Source organism: Antechinus flavipes, chromosome 4 (assembly GCF_016432865.1).
Source record: "Antechinus flavipes isolate AdamAnt ecotype Samford, QLD, Australia chromosome 4, AdamAnt_v2, whole genome shotgun sequence".
NCBI classification, from domain to species: domain Eukaryota; kingdom Metazoa; phylum Chordata; class Mammalia; order Dasyuromorphia; family Dasyuridae; genus Antechinus; species Antechinus flavipes.
In genome coordinates, this window is record NC_067401.1 from 25,633,751 (window position 1) to 25,649,026 (window position 15,276).

General features: G+C 44.4%; 1 protein-coding gene across 5 annotated transcripts in view; it reads right to left on the minus strand.

The window, feature by feature from the left end:
* The window catches only part of RAP1GAP2 (RAP1 GTPase activating protein 2), a 261,381-nt gene that overhangs the window by 149,410 nt on the left and 96,695 nt on the right, over nucleotides 1-15,276 (minus strand). The gene's annotated exons all lie outside the window — the stretch shown is intronic.

The window sequence follows — 15,276 nt, forward strand, 5'->3', positions numbered from 1 at the left end:
GACTGATGCAAGAAAATTATGAAAAGAGAATTAAAAGTTTGATGAAAAGAGTCACAAAAAATACTGATGAAAATGACACCTTAAGAACTGGAAACTGAGTGGATGCCCATCAGTTGAGGGAATGGTTGAGTAAGTTATGGTATATGGATGTAATGGATATTATTGTTCTACAAAAAACCATCAGCAGAAGGATGTCAGAGAAGCCTGGAGAGACTGACATGAACTGATACTAAGTGAAGTGAGTAGAATAAAGAAAATATTGTCCACAGCAACAAGATTGTGTAATGATTAACTCTGATGGACCTGGTTCTTTTCAACAATGAGGTGATTCAGGCCAGTTCCAATAGACTTGTGATGGAGAGAGCCAGCTGCATACAGAGGGAGGATTATGAGGACTGAATGTGAATCACAACATAATATTTTCATCTTTTTTTTTTGCTTTTTTTCTTTCTCATTTTTCTTCCTTTTTGATCTGATTTTTCTTATGCAGCATGATAGATATGGAAATATGTATAGAAGAATTGCATGTATTTAACATATTGGAGTACTTGCTGCCTAGGGGAGGAGGTGGGGAGGAGGGAGAGAAAAAAATTGGAACACAAGGTTTTGCAAGGGTGAATGTTGAAGACTATCTTTGCATATATTTTGAAAATAAAAAGCTATTATTAAAAAAGAAGGAAAAAAAAGGACAGCATGAAGTCACTAGGGTGGCAGAGAAGACAAAGACATAAACTTAGAAGACAACACCATGAAAAAGCCTACAAAGAAATCCTCAAAGAAAAATGCTAATTGGACCTAAGGCCAGCAAAAATTTCTGGAAGGTTTAAAGAGATAACAATAGTAAAGGAAAAAATTGGTATAAGAAATGAGACTGATGCAAGAAAATTATGAAAAGAGAATTAAAAGTTTGATGAAAAGAGACACAAAAAATACTGATGAAAATGACACCTTAAGAACTGGAAACTGAATGGATGCCATTCATCCATTAAAAAACAGAATTGGACTGATGGTAAAGGAGGCACAAAAATTCAATGAAGAAAAGAACTCTTTTAAATGCAGAATAGGCCAAATGGGAAAAGAATTGAAAAAGCTCACTGAAGAAAGTAATGTCTTAAAAATTAGTATTGAGCAAGTGAAAACTAATAATGCCATGAAACTTCAAGAAACAATAAAATCAAAAAAATAAAAAATGGAAGAGAATAGAAAATGTCTCATTGGAAAAAGGACTGACCTGAAAAGTAGATCAAGGAGAGAGAACTTAAGAATTACTAGACCACCTAAAAACCATGATCAAAAAAGAGCCTAGTCATCACATTTCAAGAAATTATCAAGGAAAATTAATATCGTAGATCTAGGGGGTAAAATAGAAATAGAAAGAATTCACTAACCAACTCCTGAAAGAGATCCCAAAATGAAAACTCCCAGGAATAATATGGCTGAATTCCAGAGCTTTCAGGTCAAGGAGTAAACATGCAAGCAGTCAGAAGGAAACAAATCAAATATTGTGGAGCTACAGTCGGGATAACACAAAAATTAGCAATTTCCATGTTGAGGAAGTAGAGGATTTGGGATACGACATTCTTGAGGGCAAAGGATTACAACCAAGAATCATCTACCCAACAAAACTGGGTATCATCCTTTGTGGGGGAATGGATATTTAATGAAATAGAAGATTTCCAAGCATTCCTGATGAAAAGACCAGAACTACATAGAAAATTTAACATTCAAACAGAAGACTAAAAAGAAGCACAAAAAGATAAACAAGAAAGAGTAATCATAAGTGACTAAATGAAGTTAAACTGTTTATATTCCTATATGACAAGATGATAAATGTAACTTCTAAGAATTTTATCATTATTAGGACAATTAGAAAAGTCTTCTTCATAGACAGAGGACATAGGTGTGAGTCAATGATGTTGAGATGATCTCCCAAAACCCCTTCTTACAAGAGGTAAGAAAAAGAGAGAAGGAAGAGGTAGAATAAATAAAATGTTCTTACTTAAAGAAGTAGAGCAAGGAGCAGCTTTTACAGTGGAAGGGGAAATGAAAAGGGGCAATGCTTGAACCTCATATTAGAATGGTTCAAAGAGGGGAAGATCAACGTACACAATCAGTTAGATATATTAGCCAATAGGGGATTGGAAGGGAAGAGGATATGAGATATGGGGCAAAAGATGGTGGAAGACAGATTGGGGAAGGCAGTGATTGGAAACAAGGCAGACTTTTGAGGAGAGACAGAATAAAAAGAAAAAGAAAACAGGAAAATGGGATAGAAAGAAACAAACAGTTGTCATAAACTGTGAATGTAAATGGGAGGAGCTAACCCATAGAAAGGAAGAAGGTAGCAGAATGATTAAAAATCAGAACCCAACAATATGCTGAGTACAAGAGACACACACTTGGGACAAAAGACACAGAGAGTTGAAATAAAGGGCCAGAGCAGAGTTTATTATGCTTGACCTGAAGTAAAGAGGGCAGGAGGGGTAATCATGATCTCAAAGTAAAGCAAAACAAAACCTGATTGAATGAGATAATCATTTTGCAAAAAGGTACCATAGACAATGAAGTAACATCAAAAATTTTATAACAAGTTTCTCTGATAAAAGCCTCCAATGTGTCAGAAATTGAGTCAAATTTATTAAAAATAAGAGTCATTTCCCTTCTTAATAAGTGGTCAAAAGAAATGAACAGGCAGTTTTTAGACAAAATCTAAACTATTTATAGTCATGTAAAAAAAAAAGCTCTAAATTACTATTGATTAGAGAAAGGCAAATTAAAACGATTCTCAGGTACCACCTTACATCCACCAGAAATGACAAATGCTGGAGGATTTGGGGGGAATTGTTATGCTTATATACTGTTAGTACAGTGGTGAATGGGTCCACCCCTTCTAGAAAACAATTTGGAAGGACTATAAAACTATACCTTTGATCCACCAGACACTGTAGCTGGAGATCACTGTGCACAGTAACAGCAACGTTGTAGTGATGATCAACTGTGAAACTGGCTACTCTGATCAATACACTGATCCAAGACAGTTTTCAAAGGACTCATAATGAAAAAATGCTATCCACCTCAAGAGAGAGAACTGATGAACTCCAAGTGAAAACTAAAGTGTATTTTTCCCACTTTCTTTCTTTCTTTTTTTTTTTTTTTGGCTTTTTTTTTTGGCAATATGGCTAATATGGAAATATGTTCTTCATGATTTCACATGTATAATTTATATCATATTGTTTGCCTTCTCAGTGAGTGGAGGAGGGATGGGGGAGAGAGAATCTGGAACTCGAAACTTACAAAAATGTTAGAAATAAAGTCATTAATAAATTTTTTAAAATGTTCAAATCACTATTGATAAGAGAAATTCAAACTAAAACAATTCTGAGGGTTTACTCCATACTCTACAGGTTGGCAAAGATGATTTAAAAGCAGAATCAGTCGATGCTGGAAGGGCTCTGAGAGGACAGTACATTAGTAAATATTGGCGATAGAGAGTCTAGAAAACAATTTGTAATTATGTGGGGGAAAGCATACTTATCTGGTTTCTGTTTGAAGACTTTCAGGGAGGAGAGCCTCTCAAGGCATCCCACTTCCCTTCTGGACGGCTCCCATTGTTAACCCAGTCTAAATGAGCCTCTTAGCAATTTGTACACGTTAGTTCTGGTTCTGCCCCACGGAGGCAAGCAGAATCAGTCTACTCCCTCTTCCACACACAATCCTTTCAATCCCTGAGGACAGCTTAGCATGGCTCAAAACCCTCCTCAAGTCTTTCCCAGAAACCTTTTAGCCTCCCATTCCTACACTGGTGCCCCTTGTTAGATATAGAGTGAATCTGATACAGGGTCACAGATAGGTTTGATGGACTGATCTGGAGACTTTATATTTCGATCCAAAAAGCACTTAATGGTCCCCTATGTTCAAGGCGCTGTGCTCGGGATTGTGGGAGGTCCAAAAATAAGTAAGGCAGGAGGAACTCCTTCCCCTCAGTGGGAGTAGGCAGTGTGGTACAGTAGGAAGAGATACAGTCTCAGCTCTGCTACTTACTGGCTTCATGGATGATGTCATTTCTATTTGCATTCATTTAGTCAGCCAAAATGGCTAGGTTTCAACTGGAATGTTCCTGCAATACATTTTAGGTATCTCACTCTGTGTTACCCTGGACAAGTCACAGCCTCTTGCGACCTCAGCTGTTCTCATGTGTAAAATGAAGGGGTTCAAAAGATAACAATTATGTGAGAATTATGTGAAATCTTCCTGTGGAAAGCAGGATCCTCCTTTTTCTTTGTGATTTGCATACTGAGAGCTTTGCACATTCAACGAGCCTGTTTAATGGACAATTAAAAGAAATTAAAACCCAGACGAAATGCAGTGGCTAATTGGCTAATCCTGGTGATGAAACAATCATTCTGGGGTTCTAGAAGTCGTGACATCACAGAGATTTGCTTAATGGCTGTTATCCATCACAAAGGGACAGTTGTGGGAAGTGATGGGGACATGAGGTAGGAGAACTAGCTGGTGGATATTCACAAGAATTTTGACAGGTCTGAGCTTTGGGCTGAATCTGACAAGATGAAATTTAATAGGAACAAATGAAAAGTTTTGCACTTGTGCACAAGAAGTCAATTTCCCATGATAAAGTCAGGGAGGCAGAGTCACAGATACTAGTTGTCTTGAAACAGATCTGGGGATTTTAATAGACTTTAATGATAAAGTCAGTTGCGTGATGAGTAGCCAAAGGAGCTCATTCGTTAAGAGGGGCAGAGTTCCTAGAACTAGGGAAATGGCAGTGACCATCTTCTGGAATATTGTGGCTCGGTCCTGGGCGTCAGTAAGTTGGAGGGCATCGGTGGGAAGGTTACCAGAATAAATGAGGGCCCTTGAATCCATGGCACTAAGGATTGGCTGAGACATGGAGCTGTTTAATCTGGGGAAGAGGAGACTCGGGGGAATTGGGCGAGATATCTCCGAGCATCTGAAGGACTGATGTTAGCCCTGGTCTGCTTGGTCCCAAGAGCACTGGGTGGGAGTGCGAGGAGGATGGATGTCAAAAAGAAAGCTTGCTTCCCTACTTCCCTGGAATGGGCTTCCTCTTCAAGCACCTTCTGGGCATGTGCTGTGAACATCACCTTCATGATAGGGTTTGGACTAAGTGCCCTCCGAGTCCCTTCTCTTAAATTCTTTGATTCCAGAAGGGCTGGATGTAGCAACACCAAACCTGGGTTAAATCTGACCACTTATACCCTATGTGATCTTTACCTCACTGAGCCTCAGTTTCCGTATCTGTTAAATGGGGGGATTAGACTAGAGGGTCTCTGAGATCCTCTCCATCTCACTAGGATCCATTAACTTACTCTGTGACTTTGGGCAGCAAAGATTTTCTAAAGATTAAAAAAAATCATAAAAAAATTAAAGTGGAGCAGCTGGACTGGATGATTCTGAGGTAATTTCCAGAGCTAACATTCTTTAGTTCTATAAGTCTACATGGGGAGCTTACAATCTCTATGGGAAGATAAGATATGAACACAAATACCCACAATTCCAAGTAGATTGTGATAAGTGGAGCTCAGAAACGGAGACAGTGACATTCATAGCAGCGTTTCTATGGGGAACTGAATTCTGACTTCCCGGCAACTGGCTGATCCACACAATCTGGAAAGCATATTCCAAGCACTGCCTATCATGGCCAAGCCAGTCACTCTCCCCCAGAGTGAGGACGGGGGGCGCAGAAAGAGAAAGAACTGGAACGTCTGATGAGTTCAGTCTCCGATCAAATGGAATTCTACCAACCTTGGTGAGCACCCTTATCTAACTTATGACTACGGGGTGCCTGGAGCCGTTTACTCTTAAGAAAACATACTTGGGGGAAAAAAAGAGACTTTGCCTCCCTTTGTCCTTCCCAAGAAGAAACAATGGCAGCCCTAAGCCCGGTGCCACCTGGAACCAGCTGCCAGCTCTAGACAGGGCCGGCTTCTTGGAGTCTCCCACCGGGGCAGTTTGTCTGCCAGAGACTGGCCAGGATGTAAGCAGTAGAAAGCATTTTGGCACGCACACCTTGTATCCTCCCTGTCCCACCAACCGGTGGTCTGTACATTATCTTAGAACACAACAGTATTCCATCACAGTCGTATACCACCACTTGTTCAGTCATTCCCACGTCGATGGGCATCCACGCTATTTCCAATGCCTTGTCAACACAGAGAGCTTCTATAAATACTATACATATAAGTCCTTTTGTCTCTTTGGGACACAAACTTAATAGTGCTATTGCTGGGCAGATGTTTATACACAGTTCTATGGCCCTTTGGGCACGGTTCCAAATTGTTCTCCAGAATGGCTGGACCAGTTCACGACTCCACAAAGTGCATTTGTGTCCCCTTCAGCATTTGTCATTTTCCTTTTCTGTCTGGCTTGTTTATTATCAATTAACCTAATAAGATTCTAGATCTCAAGCTGCAAGGCTTCCTAGTGCAATCCCCTCATTTTACAGATCAGGAAAGTGAGACCCAGGGAGGATAGATGACTTGCCTAAAATCACAGAGGCAGTGTTGAGTCAGATCATCTGATTACAGCTTTCCTGGAGACCTCTTTCCACTAAACTACACAGTCTCCTGATAGTTAGCAACACTGATGGCAGAGGAGTCACTTGTAGACTATAGACCCATTTTGCGTAAGGGCACCAATGAGGCTTGCCTAGGAACACCTCAATGATGGGGATGAGGGATGGAGGGCAGTGTGTTCTGGTCCTCACTTCTAGAGTACTGTTCCTGCCCTTCGGGGAACCAACCCAAAGCTTAGCCCATGCAGACTGGATAGTTCATAACCAATGTCCTAAGTTTGGAGCTCTCGGCATATTCTCATTATCACTTAATATATACAGTGTTGCTTGCTTTGCATCCCCGGTTATGTTCTATTAAAATACACAAGTCATCCTGGGCTTCCTGGTCACATGGAAGCAGAGCAATTTCCTTTCCAATTAGAAAGGACCCTGTCCAAGGGCTCTTTTTGTTTGTCCAAAGCCCAGCCAGACAAATGGGCTTCTCGTTCAGCCTCCTTCTCGCTCTCTGCCTGCTTGGTCCATAACACGCCTTCTGGGAAGGTCCAAGACGTAGGAAAAGATAGAATCACCTCAAAGAAATCACGGCAGAACTTTCTATAGCCCCTATCCCTGTGTTTCATGGGATGGCAGATTTAGTGCCAGAACATCCATCCCAAGCCCTCACTGGGCAGATAAGTAAACTGAGGCCCAGAAAACTGAAATATCTACAGGATGACACACTCAGAGTAAGTGTCCACGCTGGGATTCGAACCCAGAGTATCTTCTAGCTATAATCTATGGTCCTGGGATCTGAGCCTCCCATCACTCCACTGGAACAGGGGTTGGATCTGTAAAATCACTGGTACATGGCTTGAGAGGAACCTCCCTCCAAAATCTCCCTCTGTCAATACAAATCGGTGCCTTCCCTATAATTTAGAGCTTGTCCAGAGTTAAATAGCCAGCCTGTGAACCCGGGGCTTTGAGGACCCTCTATCCACTATACCACAGTGTCTTTGCCCCCAAAAGGGACAGATGTTATGCCCATTTTTCAAGATTTGCCCAAGGTCCTACAGCTAGGTATCATCCATGAATCTGAGGAGACACAAGTACACGCCTTACTCCCCAACCAATGACCCTTCTACCAGACAAGAGGTCAGTGGCCATTTTTTCATCCGGGGTATAACGAGGGAGCAGCTATAGAGTGGAGATCATTGCCCTTGGCAGAGCCGGGGAGGAGGCCACGGATCTCTGCCTCCCTTCTCTCACTTAGAACCAGATGCGGGCCCTGGAAGGGAGGCCGGCGGTGGCCACTTATCTCATTTCCAAACATAGCTCAGGGATGGGGAGCTGCCTCGGGAGACACGGAGGGGAGATCACACCACGTACCCCTGGCAGAGCCCCAGAGCCTGGCATCCGCCCAACTCATCCTTAGCCTCCACTTCCAGTTGTTTAGGTTTGCCACAAGCAACTGCTTCCCCTAAATCCTACAATTATGTGTCATTCACAAGGCAGTAAACTCCTCGGAAGCCTAGACAGCGAGAGCGGAGAAGGCTCCTGCAGCCTCCACAACCCCCCACAAATAAGGGGGCCGACTCGTCTCGGAACCGGCAGGGCCCCCGCACTATAACCCTGTCTCGCTCACACCTCGACAACCTCCCTCTGTGGGAGGCATCGATCAAAGCCATGGATCGGTAGTGCTGAGGGGAGAGAAAACAGGATGCTGCAACTGAAATGGACTCAGAGACCTTTTAGTCCCAAAGAGACCCCTCTGCAGCCAAGCGGGTGGCCAAGGAGCCCTGGGAAAAGCCTCCAAGGAGGACCCCACTTCTGGATAGCTCCAGTCCCCAGGAAATAATTCCCCCTCAGCATCAAACTTAAACCTACTCTTGATAATTCCCATCCCTTGTTCCTATTTCTGCCCTGTGCAGCTAAACAAAATGAATCCGATATATATATACATAGATAGATATAGATATAGATATATAGATATTTATATATCTATATATATTATATATAAAACAAGATTGAACTGATATAAGGAACTTCCAGGTGAGGAAATTCCCTTTACTAAAGCAGGTAGGTCCCTTTTCTGTGATTGATAGTCAAAGAATTCGTTGTCCAGAGTACAGAGAGGTTCAATGAATTGCCTGATGTCACATATCCAATATGCGTCAGAGATGAGATTTGGATCCAGGTCTTTACCCACTACGCCACCCTGTCACTCAAATACACGAGAGAGCTGTCATTTCTTCTGTGAATCTTCTCCAGACTAAATGCCCCCAGATTAATTCTAACACCACTAGATCTTCGAATTTGTCTTAAAAATGGAGGAGAAAGAAGGAACCAGAGAATAGGAAGCTCATGGAAGGCAGTGTGATATAATGGACAAGCACTGGACTTGAGTCAAGGAAGCCGAGTTCAAATCCTGTCTCGGATATTTACACGTCTCTTAATCTCCCTTTGCCTCACCTTTTTATCTGTAAAAGAAGCAGGATGAACTCATTTCCATCTCTAAATCTATGATTCTATACAATTCTGGGTCCTGTGGTATTAAAAAATACAAACAAAAAACCCTTGGACTTTTACTAAAGAAGGGGAGGGGATCCTCTGTCCAGCCCCAAGGAGAGACATACGTAGTCAGCCTTCCACCCCAACCCCCAGGAGGGCCAGTGGCAATGACCCAGAAGGCAAGGGCGTGTGACGGGAAGGAGGGCGTTGCTTGAGCACTTGGCTTTCCTGAGACGCAGTGTCCATAATTGATAAGCTTGAAGGTAATTTCCCAACCCACCCTGATTTCAAGGACGTCCAGGACCAAAGCTAATCTCGGTCCAAAGCGGAGACCAGTGCTTCTCAGAAGGTGTTTTCAAGGTGAAACCCCAGCTCGGTCCCTCCTTGAAGAGGAGAAAGCTGGTTTGTAGAGCAGGAAGAGCAGTGGATTTTGGAATCGGGACCAGGTTCCGTCCCTTCAAATCCCCGCTCTATCTGCGTGACCTTGGACAAACCCCACGCTTGTCTGGCCTTCAGTTACTCCATCTGCCAATGAAGGGTTTAAACAACAGATCTCCCTGTAGGATGCAGCCAGATCACTTACAGGGACCTGGGTTTCTCCTGAGCACACCTGCGGATTGCGTACCCTTTCTTTCCAGCTCTAACGGCTCTCCGGTACCTCTTCCCCACCTCTCTCTCGTCCCATTCTATTAGAATCTTCCAAACTCAGGGTCAGAGGCGGAGAGGGGAGGGACCCCATTCGCCATCCATTGCAAGCCCCTCGTCTTACAGATAGGGAGACACAGGGACCCAGAGAAACGAAGGAACTTCATAAGATCATGGATTTAGAGCTTGTCCATAGTCCAAAATCTAGTCACAGATTTAAGCTCGGAGGAACCTGGGCGTCAGGAAGGAATCCAATTCATTTTCAGCTGAGGACACGGAGCTCTCCCAAAGGCAGAGGGTCCCCAGCGCAGGATTTTGAGCCCAAGCGCTTGGGTTAGAAGCACGCCCTCCATCCCAGCGACCCACACTGCCCCACACCGAGAGGGGAGAAGGTATTTGGCATTTAGGGCAGGACAAGCATAACAAATGCTGTGAATGAATGAGTCAGCCAATTAAAAGACACTTATTAAGTTCCAGGCAACCCCCCCTCCAGCATCTCCTTCTAGAGCCTTCTCCCAAGGTGGTGTCTGGGAAGGGAGGAGGGAGGAAGAGGAAAAGTCGACCTTTAACTGCAAAAGGGCCAGCCTCACCTGACCCCCCAGTTAGGCTCCCTCGACATTAAGAGCTCTGCATCCAGAACTACCCTGGGCGAGCCGAGGTTTCCATCCGCCGTCGGCACAGCCCAGAGCCCCTGCACACAGATCTGCTGGATGGAAGCAACCTCCCGATTTCTGATCCTCCCCCCGGCCCTAGCCCTCTATTTCCCCTCCCCCAGATGGATTCCCCAAATCATCACCGGGGTCAGAACCGTGCAGGGGCTCAAAGAAATCGATTTGTCCTTGGGTTCCCTCCCAACCCGAGGAGAAGGTGCGGCCCTTGGAAGGAACCGGGCCTTCCACAAACATGACGATCCAATCTCCGGTCCCTGGAGATCTGGGAGATGAAAAGCCCTGACCATCTGTTCTGGTGGTGTCCTTACTCGCTTGCCTGAAGGTAGGGGAGAGGACCAGATATTTGCTCAGCGCTCTTCCGGCGCTTGATTCTAGGAGAGGTAAAGTGAACCAGAGCTTGGCAAGGCCAGAAAGAAGCATCTGGAGTTAGGGAGAGCGTGTCCCAGTGATGAGAAAATGGGACTGGAGCCTGGGAATAAATCCCAAATCTGCCACTAGTGGTTGTGGGACCTCAGACAAGTTCTGGGGGGGGAACAGGTCCCTAGAGCTAAAGAAGGGACCTCAGTCCAACCCCCTGTTTTACAGATGGGAAAACTGAGGTCCATGAAAGGAAAGCGACTTCCAGGATCACACAGCTAATAAGTATCGTGATGATTTGCACCATTACGACCCTATTTCTCCAGTGAGGAAACAGGCTGGAGCAGCTTCCTCCCCCGAGTGTACAAAGGGAGTCTCCAGGGCAGTGGCAGGGAAAGAACCTGCCGGATTTCTGCCGTACAATTCAGACACTGTCCTTGAGACAAACAACAGATCTGTGCTCCCCCTCCCCCCGCCAAGGCTGCCCGAGAGTCCTGGGGAAAGAGGCCGGCAGCAGGAGGGTGACAGGGTGGGGAAGGCCGAGTGTCGCGCTCCAGCCCTGGAGACCAAGAGTGTCATCTGCTCGCTCCCGTAAATTAGAAGAAACTAGAGCGGTCGATGCATAGATTGCTCCCCGACAGAGGGAGATGAGAGGCAGCATGGGAGAACAGCGGGGTCCTGGGACGACGGCGGCAGAAGCAGTGGGGTACGGGGCACCGCTCATCCTGCGGCACCGAGGGGTCCCCGAGCCCGGCTGCTGGGATTCAGCAGGGGGAAAAGGAGCAGCTGTTTCCAGCCCTTGCCCCCAAAGCCAGCTCTGTTCCTCCACTTCCAACTTTTTTCAAAAGGAAAAGGAAAAAAATCAACGTTTCCTCTGAACTAAAACTCAATCAATCCCTTTCTCGCCACAGATGATGTCAGCCATGGAGGCTGCAGGGGCTGAAGGCTGTTGGGAACAGCGACCAGGCAGGCTGGGCCGAAGGGCAGAAAGGAGAGCAGGGTTGGGAAGGAGAGAGAATGATGGGAGGATTTAGGAAGAAGGGCCTGAGAACACGTGGCTTAGGCTGCCAGCCTTGGATGTGGGAGAGCTGTCAAGAGGAACCAGCCTGGAGAAATCCTTGGCCTGCCCTCCCTTCCCAACTTTCCCCTGCACGCCCAGAAATGGATGTTCCTTGTCTTGTTGCCCTTTCCAGAAGTCTCTGCCCAGACAAAGCCTAAGGCTGCTTGAGCTGGTTAACTCAATGGGCAGAGGATTACAGGACCCTCACCTGTCAAAGGAAGTGATCCAGTTCTACAGCTTTACTCATGCAGGACCCTCACCTGTCAAAGGAAGTGATCCAGTTCTATAGCTTTACTCATGCACCTCACCTGTCAAAGGAAGTGATCCAGTTCTACAGTTTTATTCATGCAGGACCCTCACCTGTCAAAGGAAGTGATCCAGTTCTACAGCTTTACTCATGTAAGACCCCCATCTGTCAAAGGAAGTGATCCAGTTCTACAGCTTTACTCATAAGCTCCTAAGGATCGAGGACTATGAGCTGGGAGGTCGGTCAGTCATTCAGTCAACAAACATTTATTCAGTGCTTGCTATGTTCCAGGTACTCCATTAAAAGTTAGAAATTCAAAGAAAGGCAAAAACAGGGACTCACATCCTAATGGAAGAAGATGATAAGCAAAAATTATACTTCTTGAATATATAAAGTATAAATAGAACATGACCTCAGAAGGATGGATGGCACTATGAACTGAAGGGCAAGAAATAAGGAAAAGAAGAGTCCAACCTCTTCATTCTGGTGCTCAGAAAGGATAAATAATTTCCTCAGTAAGATCTTAAAAATAGTGTCAGAGATGGATTTGAACTTGGGTGTTTATGATTCCAAGTCTGTCACTAGAGAAGAAAGGAATTCTGGTCTACCCTCATCTTACAGATAGGAAAACTGAAGGCGAAGGAAGTGAATGACTTGCCCTGTCACACAGGTATCAGACTTGGGATTAGAATTCAGGATCCTATGGCTCAGAAGTTCTTCATTTTTACATCTGCACCACACTGCCCATGCAGAGGAAGTCAAGTTCACAGATTTATCCTGGGGAAAACCAGATTGCTTTGCTTTGTTACATAGCCACAGCCAAGACTCCTAACTGCAGTCAACCATCAAGCTCTTGCTCTTAAAGCAAAAGAATGAGTAATGGGTAATGTATATCCCCACTACTGGGGAAAACTGAAATCCACATTGTCCCAAATAACTTTACCTTATATCTGTAAACAACTCACAGTTTTCAAACTGCTTTCACACTCATTACTCTTTGATTCAAGGACCTCTCATTCTACTGCCAAAATCTCAACTTCCCCCATCTGTTTCAGCTTCTGTATTCCCTTTGCTGTTCTCCTAGTGGAAAACATCATTACCACTTCCCTGGACTATTGCTAAAGCCTCTAAACACATTCTCGCAGCTCTATTCTCTCTCTCTCTCTCCAAACCATCCATCTGTCAGATATATTGACTTATTTATCATCTATCTAGTCCTAAAATCCTTTGCACAAAATCCTTCTTTGCGGAACAAGTCAAATTCAATCGTGTTAGCCTGGCATTCAAGGCCTTTAAATTATGGCCACTCTATTTTTCTTGCCTTATCACATTTTTGGTACATCCTTCAAACTCTTCCTTACTCTGTTCCTTAGCCCCTGTGAAGTGGTAGAGGAAGCATCAAAAGTTTGAAATATGAGGACATGGCCTCAAATCCCGACCTGTTATTTACTACTTGTGTGACTCTGAACAGTCATTTGAGCTTAAGTCACAGAGAGATCATCACTTGTATTTATAGATCTATGATCTGCCAAAAATCTTTCCGAGAAGTTTACAACTGCACACACACACACACACACACACACACACACACACACGTACTTTTATCTCACTGAGCACTTTGCCCACACTATTCTTATGAATTTATGAGAGTAGTGACCATGTCTCATCTAAACCTGCATTTAGCCCAGGACAGTCCCCCTAGTAAAAACTTAGGAAATGTCTTTTAAGTTGAACTGTATTTTCACAGGATCCTAGACCAAGAGCTGAAAGGCATCCCAGACGTCACCCCTCCATTTTACAGATGAAGAACCTGGCCCATTGAAGCTGAAAGACTTGTCCAAGTTGGTTCTGATCCTTATTCACATCATTATGAAAAGACAGGCAGGTCTTATTTTTCTTCATTTTATAGATGAGGAATTTGAGAAAGATATGACCAGGTTTTATGAGTTAGCAGCAGGGTTTGGCCCAAGTCTTCTCCAGGACTCTTGCCACGGTAAGTGACCCAGAAAGACTACTTTTTTACCTAGGAGAAGCACGCAGTATTGCAGATGTTTTCATCACTGGAATCAGTTTGATTATTCCCAACCCCATGCTGGACAGAAGTACAGAAAGAAGTCATAAAGGCAGGATTACCTGGAGAATCAAGGGTCAGCTCTAGAGTCCAAGTCTCCCAGAGGGAGCTGGGAGGGCTGGATAACACTGCCTCTCCTAGGACAAAGAGGGAACAGCCCACAACAGAGGGTGCCCGTGCTAGAACCTTGCTGGAAAACTCAGTTTCTGTTCTATATTGCCATCTCTCTTTTGAAAAGCAGTTTAATAAATCCCATTGGAATAAATCTTGTTTAATCAATTAATAAATAAAATCAATAAACAATAAATTGATTTAATAAATCCCAAAGAAGACAGCAGATGGATCATAAGATCACAGCTTTAGAGCTGGAAGGGACTTGAAAGGCTATCTACTCCAACTCCCTTGTTTGTAAAATAAGGAAACTGAGTCTCAGAGAGATGAAGTCACCTGGCCAGGGTCACTCTAGGGTAGTGAGTAAGAAAAGCAGGATTTCAAACCAGCTTTTCCTGGTTCCTAGCCCTGTACTATACCCATTATACTCAGCTGCCTCTCTATTGGTGACCACTTCAGCCTGATCCTTTATGAAAGAAAGGTGCCAGCCACAAGGCACTTCAAACCAAACCACAACTGACCCCAGGCCAATGAGAACGCACCGAGCCACAGTTCAGGGGCACCGGGATGCGGCTCCTTCACAAGGCCGCATTTCAAATATAGGAACTGAAATTCTTGTGTTCCCATCCTAAAGACACATGGGTGGTTAGCTCAGAATGGGACGGGGGGGGGGGGAGAGGATTGACCCAGGAAGGCTCTGAAAGCCAGATCTGAGCTAACTACCGCTTTCTGAGGGCCCTTGAGCTCAGGCCTGGCACCCAGCTCAGCACCAGTCTCCAGAAAGCCAAAGAAAACAAAGAGACTTTCCATGGACCCAAGATCTCTGGACTCCAACCTCCATCTGAACACCCTACAGCGGATGTTCTTAGACCCCTGTGAAGGGGAAGAATATAGTGGAAGTAGCATAGACCTTCCCCAGAAGAGAAAGGGGAAAAAAGAAAAAGAAAAAGGGGAAGATAAAAAAAGAGGGGAAAGCAGGGAAGGAGAGGAGAAGAAAATGAAGAGAAAGGAAAGGAAAAGAAAAGAAAGAGAAAAGGAATGAAGAAAAAAGGAAAGAGAAAAGGAAAGAAGAAA